At 38.4% G+C, this 11,550-nt stretch overlaps 1 protein-coding gene across 2 annotated transcripts in view; it reads right to left on the minus strand.

The window, feature by feature from the left end:
* The window catches only part of EPM2A (EPM2A glucan phosphatase, laforin), a 122,490-nt gene extending 110,946 nt beyond the window's left edge, over positions 1–11,544 (minus strand). For both annotated transcript variants that reach the window (XM_034669257.1, XM_034669256.1), the window contains exon 1: positions 10,895–11,544. The gene's annotated coding sequence lies outside the window, so the exon portion shown is untranslated. The remainder of the gene's footprint in view (positions 1–10,894) is intronic.
* Between the last annotated feature and the right edge of the window lie 6 nt (positions 11,545–11,550).

Genomic DNA, 11,550 nt, shown 5'->3' on the forward strand with positions numbered 1-11,550 from the left:
TTAAATGTCATATTAACTTTTACCAAAGGTACAAACAGTTCATAAAATCTACAAATATAATGTCCAGAAATTTTGGCAACCATGGGTGAAATATTGATAAAATTTTTCTTTGCTCATGGACATAATATAGTGCCTTTTAGAACTAAACTGAAAAGAAAATGATTTCATAGTAACCATTTCTCTAATTCTCTATGGTTTAATTAGCAAAAATTCAGGATCAAGCTCTGTGTTATGTTAATGTGACATTATGATTTAACATTTAAAAACATGAAGGTCATAGTACGGAAAATGTCAAGCTTCTCACTCAGTGTATACTGGCTGTAATACAGACCTGAGCTAGCTGGACACAGCCCAAGATCCCACCATCGGAGCAGAAAACAGAACATTTTCCAGGTAACGATATTCAAGTTGGGAATAATAAAAGATTTTAATGAGCTTTCCAGTTCGGAAGCCCTGGTACCCATGACGGTCCAAAGACACAGAGCCATCTCTCACACCTCGCGAAAGCCCAGCGAGCCAGACCTGACCTGCAAGCTGAGCCCATCTCACTCGCAGAAGCTGAAATGTTCTCAGACTTTTCTCATCTCATTAAGCTACCCATCCATTGTCTGGCCTTCTACAAATTCAATTTGTAAATCTTTCCCTCATTCACACTCACATCCCAAATACTCGTGAGCAGTATCTTTACACAAAGAAACATATTTAGTGAAGTATAAAATCTCCACTATATGCTTTTTATCTCCTCAAATTAAACACTGTAAAATGCGTCACACTTGTTTAAACTAATGCTTTATCCAACTGATTATTTTCTCTCCACGGGAGCCCCAAAGAACATTGTTAAGACTGTAGTTGCTTTACTGCCTTTTGAAAAAAAAAAATGTTCATAACTTTTCTCCTTCCCCACTGTGTGAGCATGCAACAATATTTTCTTTAACTTTTCCTAAAATTAGAACCTCATTCTGCTTCTAGGGGATGTGAACAAATCATCTAAAAGCAGCAAGCATTTTCATTTCAGCTCCCATTAACTAGCTGGCAAATGACGGAAGATCAGGTGCTGGGGAGATGAAATAAGAAACTGCAGTAATATCTACTCCTGGATTATTGTCCTCTGTCTGTACAACTGGTTTTGATCTAAGAGAGGGGAAAAAAATGCCTTTCATTTTAGTTTGAATGTCCTTCTTGATGTTGTTAAAACTTCTGGTCGTTTTGGCTGATATAACACATTCAGTGAATACTCTGAAGAGAAAGGGGGGGCAGGATGAGAGAATATCAAGAGAAGAATCCCTTGGAGTAAACAGAGTCACAATTCACCTCTCCATTTGTTCTCATTCTCTGTCATTTCCCTTCTCATTGATAATACAGAGATATCTTATGCAGCCAGCATGAACTCCTTCTTATCCATGAAGTCCTAGAGTTAGAGTTTGTGTATGGAATATGAAAATTCACTCACCAAATCTCCATGTCCTGCCTAGTGCCAAATCACGACACCTGACTAAAGAAGGTGTTTCCCACAGCCAGTGCCTCCCACAGGCTAGCAGTATGTGGGCTTAGGATATCTGCTAAACCTCTCAGGGCCCCACTTTCTCCATCATAAAATGAAATCATCATATAATAATTTCAGCTGATGAAGAAACAGTTAAATTTCATCCATCATAATTTTTAGTTAGAATTTTTCATTCAACAGTAATAAACTATTACTAAAATAAATCTTTCTTTCTTGACCATGTCATATGTCACTCTTCAAAGTTTTCTTTATACTTGTCACTCATATCTCATTAAGTTATTCTCATGTAACTCTCTACCACATCCCTCTCTTTGTATTGCCTTTTTAATGGTTCCTTTGATGGTTCCTTTGAGTGTAGTAAGCACAGCTATGTTCTTGAAAGGCTCTCACCTCATAATGGATGAAACAGAGGACTAAGATTATATTTAGGAGTTCTTTCTTCTAGTCAAAGTTTATCCAATTAAAATTGAGTGCACTGAACCATAAGAGACTTTTAACTATAAGAAACAAACTGAGGGTTGCTGGAGGGGAGGTGGGTAGGGGGATGGCATAACTGGGTGATGGGCACTAAGGAGGGCACTTGAAGCGATGAGCACTGGGAGCGGATACAACTGATGACTCACTAAATTCTACCTCTGAAATTAATAATACAGTATACGTTAATTAAACTGAATTTAAATTAAAAATATAAAAGAACTGTGCAATTAGACAAAGAAAAAAAATGAGTGCACTCTATCCACAAAATTCAGCTGGAATGTGGATGACATCCCTTATGCAGTACATGTCCATCTATCCTCCACTCAAACTCAGCCTTCACCAAGGTATAGCACAGCTGGAGTAGAAAGCACAAGTAGAAATGGGTATGGCAAATAATTATTGGGAGGTGCAGCATTATCTAGAATACAGTGGCAATGCTGGTATAGTTTGGGGTCAGTGTATGGATTAGTCCAATATTATATAAAACTGCTGCTGCTTCTATAAGCATAAACTACCTTTAAGATCAATAAATTTCATCTTGAAAATGGAAAGACTGAGGAAATTCAGCTGCTATAAATTGTTGGCTATCTTAAAGTCATAGCAACAACTTTGTTCTAGGCACTTTATAAACTAGTCCTCATAACAACCCTAGTGTGGTTATCAATCATCCCTTTTAGAAGATACTCCCAAGGAAAACAACTTAATTTTAACATGAAAGATACAGATTAGACTGTGTGTGTGTGTGTCTGTGTGTGAATATATGCACATAAATATACACACATATACACAATTATATTAGAAATAAATAACAAAATCAGGACTTCTTTTGCAAAATTTTAAAAATATGCTGGAGGGGCGCCTGGGTGGCACAGCGGTTAAGCGTCTGCCTTTGGCTCAGGGCGTGATCCCGGCGTTATGGGATCGAGCCACATCAGGCTCTTCGCTATGAGCCTGCTTCTTCCTCTCCCACTCCCCCTACTTGTGTTTCCTCTCTCGCTGGCTGTCTCTATCTCTGTCAAATAAATAAATAAAATCTTTAAAAAAAAAATTAAAAAAAAAATTAAAAAAATAAAAATATGCTGGAAAAACACCTACCTGAAAACTTTCAAAAATCAGTCCAAGACTTCTTCTCCTGCCTATAAAAGTAACAACTAAAAAAATGGCACAATGTACGATACCATTGTTTAAATGTTGAACAAAAGGCAGCACAGGACTATAATCTCTGAGAGAAGAAAAAGAAACAAGGTGAACAATATGAATGCCATGGATTACAGCCTGTGGAGAATTTCTGAACCATGAGGCAGGAATGGGATTCAAATAGAACTCAATGGTTTCAGTGACTGAGGAAACAGAAATCCAAGTTTGGGGAGAACAGGGTGATTGGAATTTGTAGGACCAAATTCCAGAAATGAGAAAGCCTTGAAGAGAAAGCTCCATAAATCTGCATAAAGGTCTCTTAGATTCATTCTTTGGCTTCATGCCAATCTGTGGATGCATAAGATGAAATCTGATAGAACCATACAAAGAACGAATAGCAAGCCACACCAAAAACAAAATAAATTTCTGAATATTGTACACCAAAGAATTGGCAGAGCTCACACAGAATTGGGAAACATTTGTATTTCCATCAGAGTGAGGAGATCTTATTTAATACATGGGGCATTCAAAAGAGAACGTAGAGATGCGTGGGTGGCTCAGTCGGTTAAGTGGCTGCCTTCGGTTCCCAGGGTCCTGGGATCGAGTCCTGTATCAGGATCCTTCCTCAGCAGGGAGCCTGCTTCTCCCTCTGCCTCTGACTACTGCTCCCCCACTTGTGCTCTCTATCTCTGTCAAATAAATAAATAAAATCTTAAAAAAAAAAGAGAGAGAGAGAGAGAGAACATAGACAGGTCCTTGCTTAGTAGTAGGGCTAAATTAGCCCTACAGTAAAAGCTACTATAGACCTGCCTTATAAACCTTCAAGATAAACTTCAAAAATAACAAACTAATCCACAAATAATTACCAGAAAAAAAATTCCAAACTCTAAAATAATGAAAAACTACAATATCTAGCATCCAAACAAAAATCAATAGATATGAAAGTCAATTTCTTTCCTATGTATCAACAATGAACAATTGAAATCTACAATTAAAAAGTTTTTAAATATGCCATTTAAAATAGCACACACACCCCAAAAAATGTATAAATTTAACAAAACATGTACAGGATCTGTATGTGGAGAACTACAAAACACTAATGAAAGAAATCAAAGAAGACCTAATCAGATGGAGATTATTTCAGGTTCACATATTGAAAGACTCCATATGGTTAAGATGTCAATTTTTCTGAACTTGATATATAGATTCAATGCAATCCCAATCAAATCACAGCAAGCCATTTTGTAATATCACCAAATTTAACCTAAAATGTAAATGAAAAGGCAAAACACCAAAAAGAACTTCAATACTGAAGAAAACAAAAATGGAGGACTCATACCACTAATATTTCAGGATCAGCACAAAGCTACAGTAATCAACACAGACTGACATGTATAAAAGAATGGGCACATTGGGGCGCCTGGGTGGCACAGTCGTTAAGGGTCTGCCTTTAGCTCAGGGCGTGATCCCAGCGTTCTGGGCTCGAGCCCCACATCAGGCTCCTCCGCTATGAGCCTGCTTCTTCCTCTCCCACTCCCCCTGCTTGTGTTCCCTCTCTTGCTGGCTGTCTCTGTCAAATAAATAAATAAAATCTTAAAAAAAAAAGAGAGAGAGAGAGAGAGAACATAGACAGGTCCTTGCTTAGTAGTAGGGCTAAATTAGCCCTACAGTAAAAGCTACTATAGACCTGCCTTATAAACCTTCAAGATAAACTTCAAAAATAACAAACTAATCCACAAATAATTACCAGAAAAAAAATTCCAAACTCTAAAATAATGAAAAACTACAATATCTAGCATCCAAACAAAAATCAATAGATATGAAAGTCAATTTCTTTCCTATGTATCAACAATGAACAATTGAAATCTACAATTAAAAAGTTTTTAAATATGCCATTTAAAATAGCACACACACCCCAAAAAATGTATAAATTTAACAAAACATGTACAGGATCTGTATGTGGAGAACTACAAAACACTAATGAAAGAAATCAAAGAAGACCTAATCAGATGGAGATTATTTCAGGTTCACATATTGAAAGACTCCATATGGTTAAGATGTCAATTTTTCTGAACTTGATATATAGATTCAATGCAATCCCAATCAAATCACAGCAAGCCATTTTGTAATATCACCAAATTTAACCTAAAATGTAAATGAAAAGGCAAAACACCAAAAAGAACTTCAATACTGAAGAAAACAAAAATGGAGGACTCATACCACTAATATTTCAGGATCAGCACAAAGCTACAGTAATCAACACAGACTGACATGTATAAAAGAATGGGCACATTGGGGCGCCTGGGTGGCACAGTCGTTAAGGGTCTGCCTTTAGCTCAGGGCGTGATCCCAGCGTTCTGGGCTCGAGCCCCACATCAGGCTCCTCCGCTATGAGCCTGCTTCTTCCTCTCCCACTCCCCCTGCTTGTGTTCCCTCTCTTGCTGGCTGTCTCTGTCAAAAAAATAAATAAAATCTTAAAAAAAAAAAAAAAAAAGAATGGGCACATAGATCAGTGCAAATATAGGCAACTGAATTTTAATGAAGGTACATCAAAAAAGGAATGAAAGAATTTTCAACAAATGGTGCTGGAACAATTAGATGCCCACTACAAAAAAAGAAGAAGAAGAACCTAGACTCAGACTTCGTATCACAGATAAAAATTAGCACAAAATGGGTTACAGACCTATATGTAACATGCAAAACTATAAAAAGCTTCTAGAAGATAACACAGGAGAAAATCTAGATGACCTTGGGTTTAGAAATGAGTTTTTTGATTCAAAACAAAAAGCATAATCCATAAAAGAAAAAAAATGATAAGCTGGACTGCATTAAAACTAAAAGTTTTACACTGTAAATAACACTGTTAAGAGGATGAAAAGACAAGTCACAAAGAGTGAGGAAATATTTGCAAATCACATATCTCTTTAGAACTTGCATCCAAATATTCAAAGAACTCTTAAAATTCAGCAATAAGAAAACGATCTAACTCAAAAGTGGAGAAAAGATCTCAGCAGACACCTAATTAAAAAAGATATACCGATGGTAAAGAAGCATATAAAAAGATGCTCAACATCATGTATTTCTACGAATTTAAAAAATCAGATACCCACTGCACACCTGTAAGAATACTTAAAACCCAAAATCTGAACAAAATCAATTGCTGATGAGAATGTGTAGCAACGGGAACTCTCATTCATTGCTGGTGGGAATGAAAAGGCTATGGCCACTCTGGAAGGTGGTCTGGCAGTTTCTTACAAAGCTAAATACAGTTTCATAGGATCCGGCAAACCCATTCCTTGGTATTTACCCAACTGATTTGAAAACTTGAGGTTTACATAAAAACTTGCCCATCACTGTTTATAGCAGCTTTATTCATAATCACCAACTGAAAGGAAGTATGTGTTTTGTGGGGAGGAGAGTACGCCACTGAAGTTACAGCTCTCCAGATACAAGGGATAACCCCCGCCCCCCGCTGACGCTGCCGCTCTTCTCTCTCCTCCCATATTCCACGGAATGCAGATGTGATGACTAGACTGGCACCTGTTGTCTTGAGGAAAAAGCCAAGAAAATGCAGTGGTACCTCTCCTGACATCCATGCACTGTGGGCCACTACCATCATCATCTATGTACTTTTTATAGCAGAAATATTAACCTTTATTTGTTTAAACAACCGTTTGTTGTGTTTTCCTGTGCACTGACAGCCCACCGTTTTCTAAACTGCCCCTGAAACAGTATGGGAGAAGGGTTCCTCCCCTACTCCAAGAAGTGTTTGCTGTTGGCAACACTCATGGGACTCCCACCTCCCTGGCAAGAATGATTGGTTCAAGGAAGATAAATTCCCATTTTTCCCACATATTTTTCTAACTAGAGCTATCAGGGAAGAATATTTTTTCCTTCTCTGGCTTTGAGTATGTAAGCCTGGAGCCCCCCACTGGGAAGTCCAGCTTGGTAGAGTCCCAGTGAGGGAATGAAGTCAATAGGAGGTAAAGCAAACCTACGGGGAAGAGACAGCTGGAGAGCAAGTGAGGGCAGAGAGGTTAAACTCCAGGTTTCTTTTAGTTTGGTTCTATGAGTTAATAATAATTTCTTTTTTTTTTTTTTTGGCTGGTTCACACTCCATTTCTATTACTTGCAATCAAAGAGTCCAGGCCAATATAACTAATGTGATTTTAAACTGTGAGATGAGGTATGAGGAAAGGAAGAGGCACTATGAGAAAGATTAAGGGGGGAGTTAGGGAAGACTTCTAAAAAAGCAACAGGTAAGAAGAGACCTAAGAAATACACAGATGCCAACCAGGAGAAGATTGTAAGGTAAGGTTTCCCCCATGCCTCCTTCCGGCTCACCCTCCCCTCAACATGAATTCAGTATGCTCTAAACATAGGAGGGAAAGGTTTTCCTGGAAAGGGCCCCGTGGGGCATGGGCTAGAGCTCTAGGTGAAACAGATCTTGAGATGTCTATGGATTCACCCAGTAGAGGTGAAGGAGAAGGTGAAGGAGGAGGAGAAGAGAAGAAGAAGAGAAAAAAAAAAAAGAAAAGGCAACTCCATTTAGGAATAAAATATGCTAAAATATCTTTCCCCATAGTAAAGTTTCATTTGCTTGTTTTTCTGGTTTTGCTTCCCTGATGGAAAGGACCTGGAGCCCGCTGGTTCCCCAGGCTTACATCCTAAAGAGGGAAACCCCACCACTCTGCAAAATCTGCCAAATTACACAGTATCCCATGCGTATACCCCCATTTAGAGGGGATTTTGGGTAAACATAAGCAACTTAAAAAAGAAACCGGCCGGCAGCCTATACTAATCAACATATCCTTTTTCATAAAAATGAATGGTCATCCAAGGATTGTCCAATATTTGAGGAAAACCTATAGTATTAAAAAAAATTGCCTACAGACAAAAAAAATGTTAATGCAAAACAGAAACAATTTTTAATGAATTCTATCTAATGTCATCAGAAAGATTCAGGCATTAATTGTATCTATACAGGAAGAAGCAGCAGCTCTGGAAAAAAGAAATCAGAGAATAACAGAAAAATGTGGAAGATTAAAAATATGATTGCCAAAAGTAAAAAAATCCAGTGTAAGGACTAAATGATGGAATAGCTAGTATTAAAAATGAAGCAGTGATCTGGGAAACACTGTCAGGAAAATCCATCCAAACACAAACCACAGAAAATATAAGAGAAAACTTTAAGAGATACTCAAATGTATGCAGAAGGTACATTATATGGCTAACAGCCATCTCAGAGGAAAGAACAGAGAAAACAGGGGGAGGAAATGAAATAATAAAAAATTTCCCTGAGTTTAAGGAAGCAATTCCTGAAATTGAAAGAGCCAACCCATTGTCAAGTGATATAAATAAAAGAGACTCAGATACATCCTGGTAAAATAATTTAAGGAAAGGTTGTAAAGCATCAAAAACCAGATTGCCTATAGAGGATTGGACTCAGTTTGACATCAAAATTATCCATTACAATGGGTACTACAAGGTACTGAGGCAAAGCTTTCAAAGGGAAAATTAATTTATCTCCCATTTACCATTTCTTCAAAATTATTTTAAGATGCAATTCAACAAAATGAGTAAGATATTTAAGAAAGAGGAAGACATGGAATCCAAAACAATGTAACTAACACAGGAATTCAATCAAAAAAAAAAAAAAAAGTCCCAGATAGCTGTGCTCTGAAAGCTCTACATCAGTGAAAATTAGAACAAGAATGCCAATTTTTCAAGGAAAAAATTTCAAAAATTGAGATGTTTGCATTCATCAAATACTGCAGTCAAGCTAGAAAATTTTGATGATCAATGTACTGCTTCTGGTAAAAAAAAAAAAAAAAAAATTAACTAGAAATTTTCAAACTAGTTGTAGAACTACCACCCAAATATGAAGCAAAACAAACCCTGTTATCATTTTAAGTAAAATCTGATCATGGTTTATAGAGTAAGAGAAGAGAATTTTTCCTTCTGGTGGCACGTGTTCCATGTCACAGAATTACATTTCCTTTTTTATGAGTCTAATTGCACTACCTGTTTCTGCAATAATTATTTCCTAACAGTAAAGGTAACGATCACTAACATTTACTTAACACTTAATAGAAGCCCTATTCTAATTCCTTTAGATTCATTAGCTGGCTTAGTTCTTTCAACAACAGCACAGTAAGGTTAATAACTTGCCCAAGGTCATACATGTGTTGGTGAACCCACGCGTTCTGGTCCAGAATCCTTACTCTTAAAACTCTGACCATGATGCTTCTCATAATGCTCTTTGCTAATTTACCATTCTTAGAATCAACCTATCAATCTAAAACAAGAAGGAATAGTAACAATTAAAAAACAAAATATAAATTACATAAAACGATGTAAAGAAAATAATTAACCGAAGTCAGGAGAGGGAGAAGAATGTGTGTCAGCTATTTTTCTTATCCTCTTATACAAGAGTAAACTTCTACATAATAGAATTATTATAACACAGCTTTCTACATAATAGCAAGTCAACAATATTATATATATATAATTTTATATAAAATAATAATATAAAAATCAGGTAGGAGAGAGATAATAAACTTAAATTCCTCATATTTCACAGCAAGTATGATGGTTAAATTTGATATTATCTAATTGTAATTTTAAAATGTTATATATAATTTATATAGTAACTCAGAAAATCTAAGAACAGAAAAGTTAAACTTGATACATTAAGAAACAGCAATATAAGCAAACTATTTAGAACTTTGGGAGAAATATCAGAAAAGCTAAAAAAAGAAAAAGAGGGGACTAGAGAGGAGGAAGTCCTTAATTTTCATTAAAATTATCAGATGTTTTATTGTGAAAACATTATATAATATTATTAATAAAAGTAGTATTCTGTAAAGAAGGGCATAAACTGGTGAGGATACCTTTCCATTCAGGTATGGGAACACAAAACGACAATAAATCCCACCCGTCCATAAAACCCAGTGCGACAAGGATAATACGTAAATGTAGCATAGAATACTCGTGTTCTTTACTGATTCTTTGTTTCCACATCATTATGGACTAAATGGCCCATTTTTGTCATATAAACTTCTAAAGAGATCGTCATTTCATCAACGTTAGACCACTATTGCATTACACATACTCCAATCCTCTACTCTGCACACCACATTTAAAGAAAGAGCTGTCTAAATTCACACATCGCAGGGGGAGTCTACGTTGGTATAACCTTTTCAGGGTATAATTTGGCAGTCCTTATTGAAATGTAAAATATGGCCACACTCTGACCTATCAATTTCACTTCTCAGAATCTACCCTACAGCAATACTTCAAATACTCAAAGCTCACTCTATACTCGGACTTTTAATTAAGCTACTACTGCTTGTAACAGAGGAAAACGAAAACAACCTAAACGCGCACTAGATAGACGCAGAATATTTCGCTGCCTTTTAAAAACTAAAATACATCTATATGGAGTGACACTAAAAGGTATCCGCAACATATCGTTAAGCAAGAAAAGGCAAGATACAGAAAAATATATTATACAATCTGTGTGTGAGATACATACATGATAGCTAGATATAGACACACAGATACGGGGCAGACGGCAGTGGGCTTAAGGTGTGTGGAGGAAACAAGTTTTTACCTTGAAATTTGATTTTTTTTTTACAACCAGCATATCTTGTTTTTATATTTTAGGAAATCAGAGTATATCTCAATAAATTAAAAAATCCAAAAAAGAGAAACAATGTATTTGCGTTAGTTCAGCCTGAAATCTAAGAAAGAAAAGAAATTCCATGCACTAACCGCACGTGGATCAGAAACCAGGCTAGCTTCACTGGTGGGGTCATTTCTTAGCGAACGAGCGGGGGAAATGAGGACACAGAAACCACTAAGGCAGAGCTCAGGAGTGAACCCGGAGCGGCAGGGAGGGCCACGCGGCCGGGGTCTCGCGCGGGGATGACACGGCGACGGGGGGCGAGGGGGGGGACATAGGAAACTGGGCCGCGAAGCTAGCATGCCAGGAAAACCACCCCGGCACCCGGGCGTGTGGGAAAGAGGGCGGAGGGTCAGAGAGCGAAGGGGCGGCCGGCCGGAACCCCGCACGAATCTTTGGACGCCTCCCGACCCCGAGGCGCGGCGGGCGGCGACAGTTTGGCCGGCAGCCAAGGGTCGGTCCGGGGCTCCCGGGGAGCTCGGGGCGGCTTTTGAAGCCGGGGAGACGGGCAAAGCGCCCGAGGAGAGCGCAGAGGGCACGGGCTGGCGCCCCAGGCCGAGGCCAAGGCCGGAGCCCCCGGTGCGCGCTCGGGGCGGACGCCAGCTCCAGTACCTTCCCAGGAGAGCTCTCCTCCCGGCTCCCGCTTCAGGAACTTGTACCAGAACGTGTCCACGCGGCCCGGCTCCGCCCCGTCCTGCACCGCCTCCGCGAGCGCCAGCTCCACCTCCCCGAGCCACAGGCCCGG

Source organism: Ailuropoda melanoleuca, chromosome 10, assembly GCF_002007445.2.
Source record: "Ailuropoda melanoleuca isolate Jingjing chromosome 10, ASM200744v2, whole genome shotgun sequence".
NCBI classification, from domain to species: Eukaryota; Metazoa; Chordata; class Mammalia; order Carnivora; family Ursidae; genus Ailuropoda; species Ailuropoda melanoleuca.